Source organism: Pristis pectinata, chromosome 8 (assembly GCF_009764475.1).
Source record: "Pristis pectinata isolate sPriPec2 chromosome 8, sPriPec2.1.pri, whole genome shotgun sequence".
In the NCBI taxonomy this organism is placed as follows: Eukaryota; Metazoa; Chordata; class Chondrichthyes; order Rhinopristiformes; family Pristidae; genus Pristis; species Pristis pectinata.
Window position 1 is genome coordinate 27240240 of NC_067412.1, and position 20556 is coordinate 27260795.

The following is a 20556-nucleotide window of genomic DNA, read 5'->3' on the forward strand; positions in this document are numbered from 1 at the left end:
CTCGGAAATTTCATACACGGTTGGTAAAAAATAAAATTATTTATTTGTTAGTGTTTGAAAATTGAGGTATTGCTTGCTGAAGAATCTAATCTAATGGACATTTGCTTAAATACATAAATTCATACTTATTTATGGCATGTTGACATTTGCTAGTGAAGGTTATACTTTGTAAATAGAACTTAATGTCCTTTCAATAAATGGATCTACTTATACTGCTCAATTTCTTCAGTTGCTGTATATCTCCATGCAAATTCGGAGGGTTACCCCAAAAGATGGAGCTATATGTGTGCACTAAATACTTCATGGAAATTATTTTATTATATTTTATTTAACTTGTAAGGTTTTGTTTTGAAGGGGATGGATGCATGATTCAAGTTGTGAATGATGCATTCACCATAAGGGGTATCCACATTCATGCAGGCGTTCATTCCATTGATAGCTGTAATAATAATTTTCACCTCGGATCACTAAATTACTTAAATTTACTTTAGCCCATTACTAAATATGCTTTGCACACCTTTTAACTATTTTACCAAATTATATTTTGCAGGTAAATTGTGCATTGTTTCTCCTTTGCCCTTGGTGCTCTTTTGTATGCGTCTCATTTTCCCATACCCTCTGCTTCCTCCCACTTAAAGACAAAAGTGGCAAAGCTTGACTTCTGCTGCTGCCAGTGGGATAGGTGGGGTGGTCTAAGGTTGGGAGATTGTGTATGTATAAGAGCTGTGTTTGTACATGGTAATACTGATCCTTTAAAGAACAGCTCTGATTGTAGCTTGTTGATGGGTTGGAATGAAATAGATTAAGCCAGGGCAGTGTATATTATGCGACTAGATAATACTGAGTGTGGGTTACCCTGCTGCACTTCACTGGATATATGGAATCTTAATCCTGCTGACCCTTTGTACCTGTGAGGTATGCTGGAAAGTGTAGTGAGGCCTTGGCAATGAGCAGGCATCAAGAATGTACCGTCTATGGAATGCCCCAATAGCCCTTTGCAGGAAGCAAAGATGGGTTGGTTTGGAGTTATGATGTTCAGGAATATTTAAATTATTAAAATTGATGTAAATTGCTAATTTAAGCATATTAAAACATTAAATCCTGCTCACAATTCTCTCGATCAAGAATCCACAGTGAAATGGACAGGTTCTACAATCTTGCACCAGGCCTGATTGGTGTGGGATGAGAGAGGCAGAATTCCCTGCTTGGTGCTGATTTCTGATTCAGCCACCACTGATCACTAACCACTGCCTTCTTGGTAGGTATCAATTTTATTTCAGAGAAACTGTTAGGCCCAAAAGCTGAGTAAATGTTTATGCTGATACTTAGTCCTGGACTTAAATCCAAATCACCTTATTTTAAATCCTGTTTGAACCCATAGTAGTCAGTAATTTACCAATATATTGCAACCAAATGTGCCAGGTACTTTGTTAAAAACTGAGTACTAAATTCAGTTCAGGCTTTTACTATGCAAACAGGTTACCTCACTGGGAGAATTAGAGCTTAGTGCTATGAAATGTTTTGCTCCTCAAAGCTGAGGACATACTCCGGCGAAAGTTATCTCAAGGTTGTGAGACATTAACACCTTGGAAGTAGGATAAGACCAAAGCAACACTTATTTTAAGAATCAAACAGCACAAAACTATTTCTGTGATATTCACTGCAAAACATTACTCTGTTTTCCTGAAGGTAATTTTCACCCCTTCCCTACCTCACCCAAAGCATACACGTACCCACCTCTCCCCAGTCCTGCAACTTGGATCTAATCTCTTTCCTCCAGTGAAATTAGGCCAAACAGTTACTGCTGGGTGCATGTGATTTTTGCAGGCATTCTACAGCTGTGGCCGTTATGCTTTTTCCCTTTCGATGCTTTCTGCTGCAGTGCTGTATCTCAAGGTGAGAAGGCAGTGTGTGTTACACGTGCCCTGAATGTTTTATTACCCAAGAGACTACAAGGCAGGATACTTCCTGCAGTATTTGTTCAGTATTGCAAGCTTGGACAGTATTATTAAGCTAAGACTGAAGTTTAGAGAAGCATTTTTTTTATAGTATTGTGAATATAGTAAAACAAGTGTTTATAAATCTTCAATCTGTCATGCAGATTTGTGTAGAAAATTGAGGAAGATTGCAGTTCACAAATGAAACTTTTCTCTTCATGATTTTGTTTCGAAGCATGGAATACAATGACTGGATGAGCTCACTGCACGTTTTGACCTGTAAAGTTACTAGGGATGCTTCAAAAACCCAGAGAATAATTCAGACTGCTTGACGTAATCTAATATCGATAATACTGGTGGTGTTAAGTCAGTTTCATTTCAATAGAGTTACCTGAGGTTTTCTTTATTTAAAAGCTACTTTTCATTGACCATGAAACCAAAACTCAACACTACACCATTGACCACTTCCTCTCAGTACATCCAACTTTTTCTGGTGTTGATATTTTTCATCACCTGACTATAGAACAATGTTCATTTGTGTAGGAGCTGATATGACAAACCATTTAGACCAAGATGTTTTTCTTCTTGGTTCTAACGGGCCAAATCGCTTTCCTCCTCCACTATTCCAGAACCCATCCACTGAGCTCAACATCACCAGTGATCCAGATGTTAAGTGAACAACCTAAAAACTTGTGTGTACAGAATTAATGTATTGATGATTTTGCTTCTGGCAGAGTCCAAAATGGTGGACTATAAAGACAAGGTAATTAATATATCAAGTAAGATATTCAGGAGAAACTATTTAATTCCATAGGAATCTGGAACTCACCTTACACAAATAATTGATATTTGTGTATAGATTGTGTATAGATATATTTAAGGGAACTTGTTAAGTACATTAGAGAAGATTAGAAGGATGTAAGATCAGGTAAGGGAAAATAATATCAAAGTAATGTATAAGGACCATGAACCCAGGAACAAACCTATGTGCAGAATGACCTGTTCTGCAGTATTTTTTTTGAAAGGTCATCTGTGAAATGATGATGTTTTTTTCCTGGCACTTTCTCTTCTGTCACTTCCAAAGAAGAAAGATGTACATGTAAAACTATTGTTGAATAGTGGGAAGACAGGAATTTGTTGATTTGCATCTTCTCTTAAATCTGGATCCTCAGATTTAAAAGGAGCCATCTTTTAAAAAGACTATTCTTTTAGGGGGAAATGGTGGTGTGAGTTTCAATTACATTAATCCATAATGCCAGTTTTTACGGCACAGAATTGTAATGATAGAATTTTGAACTGTTTCACTGGTTTGATGCATAAGCAAAGTAAAACACATAAACTCATTGCATTGTATTGCATAAAGACTTAAGATTCTTCTGCTATTATCTGAACAAAAAGATGTCATGAACTACATTTTTAATTCAGTCACTAAAATTTTTAACTCTAGATGTACAGCCAATTTACAGTTGCATTCAACAATTAAAAAAATAATGCACATGAAAATTAATCAACTGCTACAAATAAGTCAAGAAATACTTCTTAGGTAGACTTGGGGTTGAGGTCAACTTGCTTCCATTTCAATTCTGTGGGTTCTGACGTGAGTGATGAGGCAAATGTGGAATCTGCAGACATTGCCATAGGTGGTGCATTCCTTTCACTACTAGTTCTGGGTTTTCTGTGTGCTCTTCTTAGAGACTGGATTCTCAGGACAATCCCAGATGCTGCTCCTCTGCTTTGACTATGTATAGCCAGGAGTTCTCGCAAGTCTGTAAGAATGTCACACCTTTTCAAGGTGGTTTTGGGAACATCCTTAAAGTTACCATCCTCCAGTAATCTTTTGCCGCGATGGAGCTGAAAGTACAGAGCTCGTTTCAAATATCTGGTGTCGGACATGTGTCAATGTGGGGCCCCCCCCCCCCTCATTGGAACCAGTAGAGCCTTGATGCTGATAATTTTGGACTGAGGGAGGACTCTGATGGTTTGCCGATACAGAACTGAGGTGATGACCAGGTGGACAGAGAAATAAGTACAAGGATGTGATCAAAGCCTCCTTGAAGTGCAGTATCCCCACTGATTTGTGGGGAATCTCCAGCCCATGGTTGCTCAAAGTGAAGTAGAAATACTTGAGATGGTATTTAGAATCATGAAGCCACACATTGGGAGCACATGCAAGCCCTGTGTAAATAGCAGAAGGGGTGCACCATTCACGAACTATCCATCTGCCCACCCTTTCAGTCACTATCTGCCTACTGTGTGGATGAGTCTTCTGCTTCCACATTGATTAAGCCAACTTGGATTCCACATAACTGAAGTGGAAGAAAGTTGCAGAAGTGAGTAATACTTCATATAGACTGATAAGTTACTGGACACACCTGTGTGTTGTGAAGTCGTGTTGCAGCTGTATAAAAGATTGGTTAGGCCATATTTGGAGTATTGTGTGCAGTTCTCCTTGTGTTGTGAAACTAAGTCACATCGTACAGGAATTGCCATTCAAACTCCTAATCTGTGCATGTACTTTATCCCTTGACATATGCGTGATTGATGGAAGCAATACAAACAGCTTCTGTCTCCTTGGATTACTGAAGGGAACAGATTACACAGATTATTCTGCTCCCAATAATTATTTACTGTCTTCTGCTGGAAGAGGACATTAAGTGTAGTGACTGAGTTGTCTGGTCCTCCCAGCACTAGTTCTGGATTTCCATTGGGCAGAACTGAATTTGAAAGCCCTGCTATAGTAGGAAATTGGTACTTGTTGGGTAGGCACTGTGGTTGGCATGGACTGATTTGGGCCAAAGGGCCTGTATCTGTGCTGTATTGCTCTATGACTGTATTGAAACATCCCTTTATGTTCATTATTAAACTGTATACCATGGTATTGCAGAATCTGTGAATATGTGCACTTTCTTTCCATTCATTGTTCTGGGCATCTGAGTGTACGATTTTCCTTAAATCCTAGCAAATTATAAGATTAATTGTCGTAGCAAAAAGGTGAAGTCCATAAATACTGATTTAAAAGTACATCTTGTGTAAAACCAGTCTTTCACAAAGTGGTATTGGTGCATGGTGGAATTTGGACTCTAGTTCTAATAGGCTCAATTATAAATTGAATTGCTTGTTGAACAGTACAGCACAGGAACAGGCCCCTTCGACCCACAATGTCTGTGCCACTTTAAACTGTATATTTGTTTGCACGTGGTCTATAATCCCTCCATTCCTTGCTTATACATCAGTCTAAATGCCTCTTCAGTGTTGTTATTGTAATTTGCTTCCACCACTTCCCATATCACCACATTCCAGACATCCTCCACTCTCTATATGTAAAAAGAAGAAAAACAACTTGCCTTGTAAATCTCCTTTTAAACTTCCCCCTCTCACCTTAAAGCTATGCCATTTAGTATTTGACATTTCCACCCTGGGAAAAAGACTCTATGTACTCTGTCCACGCCGCTCATAGATTTTGCATACTTCTATCAGGTCACCCTTCAGCTTCTGACGCTCCAGAGAAATCAATTCCAGTTTGTCCAACCTCCTTTATAGCTAATACTCTGTAATCCAGGCAACCTCCTGGTGAACCACTTCTGCGCCCTCCTTTTGAAGCCTCCACATCCTCCTTATAATGCAACAACCAGAACTACACACAACATTTCAAATGTGGCCTAACCAAAGTTTTATATGGCATGACTTTTTCACTCAATGACTCAACTGATGAAGACAAGCATGCCGTACACCTTTACCATCCTATCCACTTGTGTTGCCACTTTCAGGGAGTTATGGACTTGCACCCCTAGATCCATCTGTACACCAATGTTCCTAAGCATCCTGCCATTTACTGTATATTTTTGTCTTATATTTGACCTCCTAAAGTCCATCACCTCGCACTTGACCCAATTAAACTCCATCTGCTGTTTCTCTGCCCACATTTCCAACTGGTCTATATTCTACTGAATCCTTTGTTAACCTTCCTCACTCTCCACAACTCCAATTTTTGTGTTGTCTGCAAACCACCAAATCAATCCACCAACTTGTTCACCCAAATCATTTACTATTATCACAAACAACAGAGGTTCCAGCACTAATCCTTGTGGAACATTGCTGGTCATAGACCTTAGCCAGAATAACACCCTTCTACCGCTACCCTCTGACTTCAATGGTCAAGCCAATTTTGAATCCAATCTGTCAAGTCTCCATGCATCCCAAGTGCCTTAAATGATCTTGCACAATCCCTTGGGAATAAGGATGGTTTATGTCCACTACTGTCTTATCCTATGACTGGAATGTCTGCCACAAATTAGTCAGGTAGATCAAGTGGATATTGATGCCACCGGTGAATTTATTTATTGGCACCTTGCTCCTTTCAGAGTGCTTGTTGCCTTCTCAGGTGCTTCAAGGCTCCTCCAGTCCTGGGCCAGGGATTCTCATAAGCTAGTAAGGACATTACATTTCTCTCTCTTTCTCCCTTTTTCTCTCCACCACCCCCCACCCCACCCCCCCGCCCCCCCCCCCCCAGAGGTTTAGAGGACATCATTGGAGCATTTTCTTTGCTTTGGGATTTGCTTGCTATGATGGAGCTCAGATTTAAGTGCTTGCTTCAGAAGCATGGTGTCAGGCACACAAGGTGATGTGGCCTACCAACCGATCCTCAGAGCTGGAGACATTGGCCTGCAAGAGGTTATTGATGTAGGTTTGTGATCCTGTTTGGTGGATTTGAAGGATTTCGAGGGAGTGTTGATGTCACTTAACCAGTGATTTGAGGTGTCCACTCTTAATTATTTTGGATGTGAGGGTGGGAATCAGTGCTGAGCCTTTCTTCAAACCCCCCTTCCCATGAGCAGTAAGAACTCTGCTGGCACATTGAAGACAGTGATGAATTTCATCATTGGTATCTGCCCTCATTGGGAGATGGTTGTGGAAATGTTAGAAATTATTCACATGACCGGAGTCTCATCATAGATCTTGATTGGCAGACAGTATTGTGTGCTAGGAGCAGAATTAAGAAAGACCTTTTGTCTTTTTCTGTACTTCACTGGAGGAATCAACGATGGGTTGGAACTTGGATTCAGAGAAGGCCACATACGATGGTTGATGATGCTGTTTGCACTTCTGTTGTACGGTAAAGATCACGTTGATTATGCCCCTTGATGGGGAGAATTCACATTGTGTCTGTGGGAGGAGCTCAGATGGTTGAGAGAGACTCTTGCAATGACTTTCCCTTTGTAATTACCACAGTCGACTGCCTCCTTTCTTACAAATGGTCATGACGACAGCATCTCTGAGATTCCCATGGCGCATTTCCCTCCTTCCCAGAAGAGGGAGATGAGGTCATCATTTTAATGCAGAAATATTTTGTTCTGTGTTTGTTGCCACTAGAGGGAATCAGTAGCATAGTGAATGACTTACAGATGTGCCCTTAATTCTGTTGCAGGCATTTCACTTCACTAACCTGCGACCTGTAAAATACTGCTAGACGATCCTAAAGATGGGCAATAGATGGGTTTTATAATGTTAACCATTTATTGGTTAAAGTTACATAGAATATACCTGTTTGTTTTGAGCAATAGATACAAGCAGAAATTAATGGGCTGAATCATGCTGGCTGACAGATCTGGTAAATAGTTGTTTAAATAGCAGTTAATAGATTCTGGAAATCTGGTTTGGAGAACTTGGCAAGAATTGGCAGGAGTGGATAACCAAGGTGAAAAGGTTGTTAGGAATGTGGGAGCACCACTTTCTCTCAATAGCAGGCAAGAACCTAATCATTGTGTGAGAGGTGCTTTTGATGTTGCTGTGTGTGGCAGCCATTTTTATGTTTCATTTGGAGATCCAAGTTGGATTTTGTCCACTGGGTTCTGATGTACAGGTCTCCAGAGTAAAGGTTGAAATGTGCCCAATATTGCTCTTTCGGTCACCTTTTGTGTGTGGTCGCATCAAGCTGTGGGTGGATCCAGATTACACAGAAAACCAAATGGATGTGCCTGGCCTTGTTGCTCCACAGTGTTCCATTCAGTTGGACTTTGCTGCACTACCTGTCCTTCAGATAAACTTGTGCAGAAAATACCTTTTGACCCCAAGGTCATTAGGTAGTGACAGCACAAAATGTCACGGAGGCCCATAGGAGAAGGTGGATCCTGTTGCTTGGTTCCCTGAGCAGACTAACAAAGTTATTTTGCCTTGTACCTCATTGTCAGAACCCTCAAACAAGCTTGGCTGGTAGTGAAAGGGACCTTCTCACCAGATCCTGAATGCATGGGTGGAACCTCAATCCCACATGGCTGCAGTGTGGATGAGATGATCATCAACCTCCTCATGGACTTCATGCTTGCCAAGAAGGCCTGAAAAGGCAGTGAGCTTGTTTGAGGTTTGTCTTGAGCAGTTGCATAACCCAGGTCTTTGTGCTGTGTCCATGGGACACACATTGAGATGCATCAACTGCTGATGGCAGATTTGCATTTGCTTTTAAACCTAGAAATCTCAGACTTGCTGTCTGATTTGCAAGGTTGAATCTGCCGGTTCACTCCTCCATTGGTGTCAGGCAGTGAAGCTCAACCTTGCTGATTCCCTAGCATTTATGCTATAGTTTCACATCTCAGCTCCTGTGCCAGGTTAGGCGATGTCAGACCTGAAACCCAGTTGATTGCAATGGGATTGTAAGGGCTGTACATTTGAGAGAAAGGGTAAGGCAGGTTCACTTTTAAATTATTTCATCATGGTTAATGTTGGTTATTTTTTGGCATTTCTTAGTTTTCATTTTTTAGTTATTATGTCTCTGAATGTCATGCATTTCGCAAGCAGGCAGTCTTGTGTACTGCTAGAGGCCTTGTCATTGGGATCAGGCTGCAGGAGGCCAAAAAGATTGACTTTCTGCATTTGGACCCGATCATTAGAGATGGGGGGTGGCAGGGGGGTGCAGGACTGTAACAGGAAATTTTAGGTGGGAGTCTCAATCAGTGAGTTCTGGCCATTCCGTTTTCATCATTTGCTTACATGTTCATTGACTTAAAATCACAATAAATAAGACACTACATAAGATCAGACAGGGAACAGTTTACTTCTAAATAGAAAGCAAAATCAAAATACTGTGTACAGGACACAGAAATATACACGTTTAAAAGAAAAATTAAAAATTACTATCACATGCAATGAAACACCAACTATGATGGTTTAATCCTTCAAAGGATGGTTGCAGCATTGTATGTAATGCTGTTCTGACCCTCCTGACTCTCTGTTGATTTGAGCCATAAATTGCTTTATTATGCAGCAAAGTGGTTTGTATATGCCAGTTTGACTGCTTGACTCTGGTAAAATTTGTGTGCAGCCTTAATGGTGTGAGGCCATAGATCTGAAATTAAATGTAATTTGCCTTAATATCTTGATTGCAGTTTGAGTTCTGCAACATTTATGATAAATCATGTTAAGTTCTTGTAAACTGGTTTCAGTATTATTTTGGGTAATGAGGCATCAATTACATCCGGGCAACTCGCTCTGTATGCAAACTGTGAAGCTGTCCCTGTTATTAAAAGTGAATAGATTGGTAGTATCATAAATAGTCATGACAGTGGAACAATTGCTTAAAGTCTGATTTTAACTCCATAGACTAAAAGGATCCACAAAAATTATGTAAAGGAAAAAATGGCTACAGAGGACCCATTGGGCAAGAAAAAGCTCAGCAATTCTGAGTATTCTCTTAGAATTGATTAAACTGCTGTAAGAATTCTCCCTCTACTATTTTAATGGTCCTTTTTTTAGTTAATGTTACAAGACTTAAAGATCTGAGGTTTGTCGAGCTATAAACCATCAACGCAGTGATATACAGCAATGGTTGGAATGAAGCACAAGATTCAGTAAGGGATTTTATTTTCAAGTGCTTTCTATATATTTAAAATATAGTCATGTTGTGTCTGATTAGAGCTTTTGAGTGTTTGTGTTGTGCCATTTGAGATTGAGGTAAGTAAGGGTGAGGTTTTCTTACATCAGTGCGTGTCTGGGATGCCAAGTCTGTGACAATGCGACGTTCTGGTTATGCCCATTTTTGTGCTTTCCTTACCTTTCTATATGCATGCAAGCAGACGTACAGGCAGGCACACACGCAGACGGACAAATACATGCAGATGGGCACGCATGCAGACACACACTGACACCACTTTTACGACTTTCATTATATCATGGTTAAGTTGTGTTTTGGATTAAAAGGAGCTGTAAATAAGCATTTTTAAAATGTAAGCTCATACCACCCCATTTACTCTTTTTGCTGCAAGTGTGATTGTTCAATCAGTTGGGAGATGTTGTCATGGAAACAGCATCCATATGATGCTAGGAAGACTGCTGACACATCAGCAGCCAACTTTTGATTGCTGGGCAATGCAAGTTTAAAATGGATGATCTATTAAATCCATATCCCTTCTCAGTTTTTAAATTCTTGTGAATATCTTGCTTTTCAGATGGTACGACTGTTAATAGTCAAGTGCCTGATAAATGTAGTGTCAATTTTTGCTGCATCAGTGACTGTCTATCTCACTAGTATTTCAAAACATGGCAGTCTGCAAACAAGAACTCTCCTGGACTGGCATTCAGATGTTTAGTACTTATTATCCTAATTCACTATTGCCTTATACCTTGGCTGTTCTTGATTGGTGCCATTCTAGGATGAGTATTAGTTTCATCAGATTCTGAGAGGTGATTTCACAGAAACATGAACCCAGTTTTGCAGAGTTGGTTTGCTGCCTGCACTTGCTGCTTGGATGCCTGTTTCATATCCAAAAGTATTTGCTAGCTAACACCCTCCTGGATCCAAGTACAGGCCCTATGGAGCTTGAGGTCATAAGGTAGGTGGACCTGATAAAGCCAATACCTGTGAAACTGTGAAGAAAGCCTTTGGATGGACAAGCCATGCCTTAGCTTTGCAGCCTGTCAATGCTGTGAAGAGTTTTCAATGCTTCTGAATGGCCTGATACTTTCATGTAATTAAAAGTAGAATAGCAAACAAATTTTTAAAAGCATAACTTTCCTTATAGTCACTTCTTCAATAAAGTGAATGGCAAAGGAGCCAATAGCAGATTCCACAGCATAAATAGTGACACAGTGGTGCAGCCAGTAGCATCACAGCTCCATTGATCTGGCTTCTGTGTGGAGTTTGCACATTCTCCCTGTACCATGTGGGTTTCCTCCAGGTACTCCAGTTTTCTCCCAATTCCCAAATATCTGCATTTGGTATATTATGAGCCACTTTACGTTGCCTCTAATGTGTTTGTGAGTGGCAGAATCTGGGGGTGGTTAATGGGGAAGGTGGGGTATGTGAAGAAAAAAATGGTGCAGGATTGGCATAGTTGGGTATTTAGTGGTCAGTATAGACTTGGTCACAGAGTTGTACAGCAAGGAAACAGATCCTTAAGTCAAAGTGACAGGGAATCTCAACTACTTCATGGTCTGCTGCTGGACTCCATCCAGTGATGGAGCTTGCTGGCAGTTTCACCAGTAAGAATTTGCTATCAAGTTCAGAGCTTCTCTATTTAGATACACAAGCATCTCCCCCCTATACTCAATGTATTTCCCAGCATGATTCAGCCCAAAGGAAGTTGAAGCTGGATTGGGTTGTGTGAGGTATTTTCCTTGGGTGGGAAAGTCTTAGAAAGGTAGCATAGTCAAAGGACCGGGGCAGATACTTTGTATTGTCGTGAAGAATTATGCATGGCGATCTGTCTATCATGGCAAGTTTCCAACTCAGACTGCTGTGCATGCTCAGTCATTGAGTATATGCAAGGTTGCTGATCAATAAATATTTGAAATCCAGGCAAATGAATGGGTCTGGGGATCAGCAAGAGAGTGACATAAGGGTATCAATTATGAACTTGTCAAATGACAGAGTAAGCTTTTTTAAGGGCTTTGTGGACTGTTTCAGTATGTCATTTTGTTTTATTGTGACTGGACTCGACGTGCTTTAGAATAAGTGTTCCAAAATGCTGAGTTTATGTGTCATGGGGTCAGGCAGCCGCATGTTTTGGGTGGTGTTTCAATCAAATTGGTCTGTTTCTAAACTGACGTAAAATTAGCCAAACTTGAGTTTTGTTCAGCTTTGACTTGGTCGTATGTTGGGTCAGGGAACATTTCCTCTTACTTGGAAAGCAACTAAGAAGTAAAAGGAATTTGCTTACCCATAATCTCAACCAAAAAAAGTCTGAATTGCAAATGGCTTCAGAGGAAAAGGCACGTCTACTGAAAAGCACATGAACCTATGAAAAGAGTGTGAGCAATAAACTCAATATACTTCACCGTATTATTCTTTAACCTTCCTCTTCACTTGAGTACTTAGAAAGAGCATCGATTTAAAAGTATATTCTTTTATTTACCTTTAACATTGTAAAAAAACAATGTGCCTCACAGGACTGTTTTCAAAGATGACCCTGAGTCAGATAAAGGCTTATTCAAAGAAATAGGTTTTAATGAGCAACCTAAAGAAGGAAAGAGAGGTAGAGAAGCAGAAATGGAGATTTTTGAGAGAGAATTCCAGAGTTAAAGTCTTGGTAGTTGAAGTCAATGGAAGGATGAATAAATTTGGGGACATACAAAGATTCAGGTTTGGAGGGGCACAAATATGGAAATTGACCCTCTGTCACCAAGGGGCATGATGTAGATGAGGAAGAGAGTGGGGACATGGATAGAATTTTAGGGGACTGGAGGTATTCTACCTACAGTTAGATAAATAACAGTTTAACCAAGCAAGGAAAATTTCACTGAGCTGGACAAATGCATGGAAACTTTAAAAGAGGATGGCGATGTGAAGTGCAAAGACCTTCATTATGATCACAACCATAGACCTAAGGCTATATCATTATTGGGTAGGGCCAGAAACCTGAATGAAGAGTCTGAGAGTTTGGAGCAAGGACATGCAAAAGAGAATGAAATCAGTTTTTAAAAGGTGTTGCCATTCCTGACCCCTCAGTACCAAGACATTTACTCATAAGAAGGTTGTGGATAATAAGCTTTGTTGGAAAATTGAAAGCAAATGTGAAGAGGGGTAGTGAATGGTGAACTGCCACCATTGTCTATCAAGATATTAGATTAAATGAAGCTTATTGGCAAGCAGAGTAGAACATCTTGGATATAGAAGTTGCATGGAAAAAGGTAGCTGTGGGCTCATTTGAGTGAGATTTAAGTCTGAAATAGTGACAGAGCAAAAGTGATGCATTTAGTTGGAAATAGCTGAGCCAAAGTACCTGAGGAAAGAAGTGGAAAAATGACACAGTGGACAGCAGTAGGCATATAAGCTTTGGAGAAAATCAGCCAAAATGTCTGTGTGAAGGAATAATTTTTTATCAGCATAGCTGATTTTATGGGTGGGATGTACCCCGACCAACAGCAGAGTGGCGCAGCGTGAGCGTGCTGGGCCCATTACCCAGAAGTTGATGGATCAAAACCATCTTCTGCTATTGACCTCGTCGTAAACAGCAATTTAAAGGATAGGCACGGTAGTGTAGTGGTTAGCGTAACGCTTTACAGCGCCAGCAACCTGGGGTCAATTCTGGCCACTGTCTGTAAGGAGTTTGTACGTTCTCCCCGTGTCTGCATGGGTTTCCTCCGGGTGCTCCGGTTTCCTCCCACATTCCAAAGGACGTACAGGTTAGGCAGTTGTGGGCATGTTATGTTGGTGCCGGAAACGTGGCGACACTTGCTGGCTGTCCCAGAACACTACACAAAAGATGCATTTCACTGTGTGTTTCGATGTACATGTGACTAATAAAGATACCTTAAATTAAGGACTGTGAGGAGACAATATAACCAAGCCTATATAACTGTAAAATTATCTGCACTTTGTTGCATATTTGGAACATGTTGGGAAGATAAAGCGTCAATCTTGATTCCTCAGTTGATTAATGTATTTCAGTTTGGAGTGCAGTCATATGTAGATTGGGCAAATTTCAGATGTAATTTAGTAATCTTAGTAACTTAGTGATCAACACTACAAGGAAGAGACAACATAAATTAATTGGCACAGTTCTAAAAGATGTGGAGGAACAAAGTGGAACAAGATTGTCTTGAAGCACATGACTCTGTGTGTGGCACATTCAGTCATTTTTAGCTGGTTACAATCTGTGCACATTTACAGGGTTTAACTGAGCAGAAAATTGACTTTAATCCCTCATTTCATTTAGTTCTCCTGAATAAATCTTCAGGTCCTTTTTCCCAGGACACGGGAGTCTAGAACTACAGGGCACAGGTTTACGGTGAGAGGGGATAAATTTAAAGAAGATCTGATGAGTATGTTTTGTTTTCACACAGTGGTGAATATCTGGAATGAGCCATCAGAGGAGGTGGTGGAGGCAGATACAATTACACCATTTAAAAGGTGTTTGGACGAGTACTTGGAAGTGGCAAGTTATATTGAAAGAGTGGTTAGTAAAGCATATATGATCATAGGCTTCATCAGTTGAGGCACTGAGTACAAAAGCAATGAAATTATGCTGAATTTTTATAAAGCACTGCTTAGGCCACCAAGGGGGCAGTTTGTTCATCTCTGGTCACCATTGCTGTGTGAAAATGTGCAACTATTAAAAGGGATGCACAGTGATTTAGCTTTCAATTTAGCCTGGAGAAGCTGGGGTGTTTTCCCTAGACCAGAGGAAGCTGCGAAGAGACAAGATATCAAAGTACATGAAGTGTTTAGATAGGGTAGATATTGTTCACATTAACATACGGTTCAGGCACTGGAGGGCATTGCTTCAAAATAATGAACAAAACATATAGCAAGGGTTTGAGAAAAGCAGAGTGGTTATGATCTTGACCTTGTAATGGCAATGGAAACAAAATCAATCAGACTTTCAACGGGGAATTGGATAGGTACAAAGAGCAATATTTTTCTGGGCTTTGGGGAAAAGGGGAGGAATGAAATTAAATGGATTGTTCTTGAGAAAGGCAGAAAGGACTCTGGTTGAATAGCCTCCTTCTTTGCTGTAGTGTTTCTAGGAGTGCTGGTTTCTATTGTGAAGTAGCTGCTGAGGTTTGTACAATAAAGATGCCTTTTGATTGCAAAATCGCACTCCACCCCTAGCCAAAGTTGCGGCAAATGATTTCTTCCATATATAGCCTGATGCTGCTTACTATGGACGTGCACAGGAGAAGATGAGTGGCTGAGAGCTGAAACTGTCGGGGGAAGGGATGAAGTATGTGACTCAGCTTAAGCAGCATGGAATTGATTTGTGTGGCATTGGATGAAATCTGTTGTGCAGTACGGGGGAAGAATGCAAATGTTATCTCTGCTATCTTGAAGTTAGAAAGCAGAGTAAGCTGTGATGGTTTTAAGTCGGAATATGTCCTAACCAGTTAGTTTTACGTGATATTAAATCTGCTCCTCTGGCTTGTAAAGACATTTTGCTGATTATTCTGATTTCTAACATCAAAACTGTGTTTACGTCACAGCTCAAATTGGACGGATTCTGCAAATACAGCTGTTTTTAATCATAGGGAATGAAAATCACTTGCCTCTCAGTGCTGTTTCATACAAAAATAAATTTATTTAACTACTAAATCTACAGTTTGTGGACACAGGTTCAAAACAATTGAAATGATAATACAATATCAAGGAGCCTTAATGCAGTATTGCAGGATGGAATTGGGAATTTGTTGAATAAAATGCCAGAATCTTTTGACCTGCCTTTCTTCCTATTTTTAATATATGTAAGGATTTAATCTATTTTTGTTTTTAAGTATTTAGCTGTTATATAATTTATCTGTTGTTATTGGTAAGGTCTTTAATATCACACAAATTACTATACCAAGTGTGTTGTTACAGCACAAAGGGTTTATTAATATGGTGATATGTTTCCTTTTATGTCTGAAGATGCTTTTGCCAGTGAGTCCCAGGTATTTGTCTGTGTGTTTCCTTTTACTAATTGGGTATAGTTCTATTTATTGTAAGGCAAAATGTTTTCTCAGTCCTGATTTCAAAGTAAGCTTATCTAAGGAAACAGTCTTGCACTGTAGAGTATAGGGTCAGCATTCTCTCCCAGGCCAATATCCCTGGCACTGAGGCCCTGGTAACTCGAAGCTGGACATGTTGGAAAGCTATGTTGCTCGCATGCCTGACTCTAGATTCCTGAAACAGAGACCCTATGTTAAGCTCTATCGTTGGAGGAGATTACCAGGTAGACAGCATAAAAGATACAAAGATATGCTCAAAACTTGCTTAAAGTGCAGCATCCCCACCAACTCCTGGGAACTTCTGGCACTCGCCACTCAAAGTGCAATAGCAGCATTTGGGATGATATTGAGAATCTTGTGCACTGGCAGCGCACTGAAGCTCTGCGTAAGCAGCAGAAGGAATTCACAGCCTCATGAACTACCCAGCTCATGCCGGATCTTTGGACATTATCCACAAAACTGGAGTGGAAGTAAGGTATTCTCAATCCCAAGGAACGAAGAAGAAGACAGCAAATACATGTTGTAGAAACACCTATTTAGTAGCCTTCAAACTTGTCTTTTGATTGTCTTTCAACAAATGCATTTGCCACATTATTGGTATTTGTCCCAAGTTAAGGACCGTAAAGTTTGATGCCTTCCCATCATTACTTAACACAGCTAAGAGTTCCTTATGGCATTTAAAAATGGGGTGGGGATTAGACTGAGGAATCTTCAGACCAAATTGTCCTATTTGTCACTGGTTGTTGTGGCAGTCACTGCTAGCACCTGCTGGCGTTTCACACTGAAAGATTGGTCGCTCAGCAGCGAGGTGTGCCTCCCACTGAAGTGCTGGCTTTCTGATGCATTAAACACCAATAAAAATGCTCTGAGTAATCTGGGCAGCACTGATGTTTGTCAGCATGCTGGGAGAAACGAACCATGTGGGATGGATTCTGCTTTCCAGGAAATTAGCTTATTAAAAAGGTGTGGTTTGAATGTTGTGAGGGAAGATGCATTAGTCTTGATGAAATTAAATCAACTGTATGTTTGTGTTTCAGTCCATGAATAAATATACACCAGATGTATGTAATGCTATAGTCCTCAGTTACAAATTGATGCACTGTAAACAATTGTTACCCCCACATCATTACACATACCCAAGATCAAAAGCAATCTCATTTTGTATTTAGTATTTACACAAAAACCATAAATATTTGATGGTTGCCCTTGTCAAAATGAACTCCTGGCAATTTCTTAACAAGTTTGCTATTTCTTTAGTTGAAGTAAATAAAAATGCAAAATGGGATAAATCACATTTTTTACAACTGGAACAAGGTATGAGTTTCAAGCACATAACTGTATTTATGTGACACATTAAATTATACTTCTAGCTGGTTAAGCTCTGTGCACACTCACAGGGTGTAACTAAGCAGCAGATTGACTTGTCTCATTCAGTTCTCCCAAATACACCTTTTAGGTTTTGTTAAAGGGATTCTTTCAAACTTAACAGGGGCTTGCAAACATAAGTAAATAAAATCATGAAATGGACCTTAGACACACTTAGGACAATGCACTGTGCAGAAGGTATCTGCAGAAGCTGTCCAAGATAACTTGCATTGTAACAAACTTAAATTAGGAACAGGAAAAGCAGGCAATGAAGAAAGAAGGGGAGAGTACTGAGGAAAATGAAACAGCTGGCTTCCTTTCTAAAGCTGAGTGTTAGCTGTTGATTAAGAATATCAAGAATCAGTTTTGTATCTAATTCACAATCGCTGGATGTGCTTACCAGCTGCCTCCTGTCCTTCTGAAAGTACTGATTCCTGAGCATGATTCATACTGACATTTCTGTATTTTTTTAAACTGGTGTGAGTGGTTTGGTTCTGTGCAGTGTGTTCCTTTCATCACATTTATACTATGGTTTTCTCTAAATCTACATAAGAGTAAATATTTTTTAAAAAGGTAATTTTATTAATAAGAGTAAAGAAAGAAACTTACTACTCAATCTGTTATAATCATTGGGGAAATGTGCTTTTATCGATTTTTTTTTTGTTGAAGGCATGGTTCAGAAAAGACCTTTCAGATCGCTAGCATGCAGCTTGTCAACCAAGCACGTACAATGCTTATAAAGCTCCATAGTTGTAGATCACTTTATAGTGATCATAATCAATAGGTACATGGATGAGAACAAGGTTAAACTGCTGGGCATTCTTTGGTATACATGGAAGATGTACTGGGAAAGAGTATGTTTCATTTTGTTTAGTGTGGAATTGTAGTTTATAGTGGTAAGCAGCTTGGACTATTTTAATATTAACTTTTTTTTTAGATTACTTTCAAACTAACTTTTGAAAATTAACTTGTAAAATACTTTTTATTCAGTGCAACTGCCTTTGCTGAGACCACATCATCTGCATGCACATAGACCTGTCATGAGGTCTCTGATGCATGTTGACGAGGTTGGTACCATGCAGGATCGGTCATTTCAAAGATGTGAATTTCACCGGAAATTCCAATAAATGTTTGTGGTGGGGGTTGCGGCCTTAACTGTTGCAGGCTAAGGACCAGCAATCAGGCCCAATATACCATTGCTGATATCTCACTTCCCAGTAATTTGATTGAGTGGGAGCAGGTCATCTGCATGTCCTTTTAGATAGCAAATGGTAAACAATATGGGAGCAGCTTTAACATGTCTTAAATGCACAGACATTGTTCGGTAAATAGCATATTTGATTCTGCGTCTTCACTATTGAGCTGGTCATGGGTGATTTTCTTCATGTTTCAGTATGTTAATTGGCAAGAAAAATATGTGTTTAAGTTCATTTGCAGCAAGGTTCATTGGAATTCAAGCATTCTCATTAAGTAGGAATACAAATTCTAAACTAAGTTGTTCACTTATTATATTCTTCTATGATGTACATCTCATTGCAAATATATTAGTTAATGGATAAATACACTTCAGTGGCAAGTCACGCACACCAGAAAGAACTCCATTTGATTCTGTGTCTTAGTTCGGCATATTGTACCCATGGCAGTAGTTGGGTGCTCTCGTTGTCCTCAATGCTGCTCCACCATGGTTGCCATTTCTGGAGTTCTTGCGCTGGTGCTATTGTCATCAGATATGCTCATTTTTATACCACAAAATTTCCCTGGTCTAACTGGAAAGTTTGACACTGCTTTATCTGATTGGTCAAGAATTATCCAATCACACAGGCCCTTTCCCACGTTAACTAATTTTAACATAAAAAAATGAAAATGAAAACTAAGGGGAAAAAAAACACAACTCTTTCAATGCTTCTGGGATGTTTCTCCCAAGTTTCACACAGTTGGGTCCTTGAATTGTATCTTAAGTTCCTGAAGACACATGGGCAAACCTAGAATACTGCTCTTGGCATATACGTAAGTCTAGAGGGTAAAATTAGTCAAGGTTTACATGCATTGTTGCCAATTGATGCTATGCCAATTGATACTACCAAAAGTGGGTGTTGGCTAAGAGATGTTTGAGTCAGATATCTTTTATTCAAAATATCTTCCCACTGAGGATTATTGAAGGTCATACATGACTGTTACCTGTATGAAGTCATTCACCATAATAAAAATAATGGGATATACACAAGGGTGAAACTGTATTAAGAATACTGATGGCATTGTTTTTCTGAAAAAATACAGCCATTTGCCTGTGTTATTACATGAAGAAAAATTGTCATTGCCAAAGCTGATTATCTTATCCACTGTAGCTCTTCATAAAATAAACAAACTTAACAACAGTCTTTGTTGTTGGCAATAATGTTAGCTCTGGCAACCTTCCACATGTTTATAGGTATGCCTTTTATTCTGTGACCAACAGGAGCTGAGAATTTGACCTTCGTCCTTCACTAGAGCTGTCACATGACCTAGCACATTAACTGTGTACAATCAGAAAACGCCAGCTGTCACCAGCAGAGTGCATTTATGCTGAGCTGTTAGCCAGAGAAAATGTAATTCTCACTAACAGTTTGAGTTCCGGCCTTTGTTTGAACTCAGAGGGCTTTTATCATTTTCTCATTTTTTTGGTTATATTCAGTTAATGTATGTGCAATGATGTTGACCTAAAGCTGTTTGTAAATTCCAGATGATTTAGGAAGAGAAATTTTAAATTGAATGTGCAGCTCAATTGAAATTAACCCATATAAACAGATAATTACCACAAAATAGATAAAATCAGATGTGGGGATGAATCATTATCTTTTTCATTGAGTTGATTTACAAGTGAATGTGCTAGGGTTTACCATCTTAAGAATGGGATGGAATGGATGAGGGATGTCATACATCTGGTGAAGTCTGAAGGACTATGCTACCATCTTGCTCCACTCATCTTTCATAAGCACCAAGCCTGTGTCTCTGGTTCCCATTCCCTGCTCATGTTTTTATATTTTGCCTTTTCTGCACAACTCCCTTTTTCTGTTTTTCCTGGATTGAAACCTGACCAATAATGCATCAAATTGGGAAATGAACCACCTTGCCCATCCAAAAAAATCCTGCTGGGATTTCACTGTGTTACAGTGTGCATCATTTCTTGTGCTTAGAAGCAACGCACAATATTGCATCAGACCTAAGAGTTAGACACCTACCATTATAGGCCTGGGTTAAAACGGGCAAATGTAGTGCTTTATATATAGGTACATCCAAAATGCACATATATGGAGGGTATTGGTTTATTATTGTCACTTGTACAGAGGTACAGTGAAAAACTTGT

The 20556-nt window shown here is 39.6% G+C and overlaps 1 protein-coding gene across 4 annotated transcripts in view; it reads left to right on the forward strand.

Annotated features, from left to right (window-relative positions):
- Window positions 1-20556, forward strand: part of rnf216 (ring finger protein 216) — a 152089-nt gene that overhangs the window by 78505 nt on the left and 53028 nt on the right. The window lies entirely within an intron of this gene.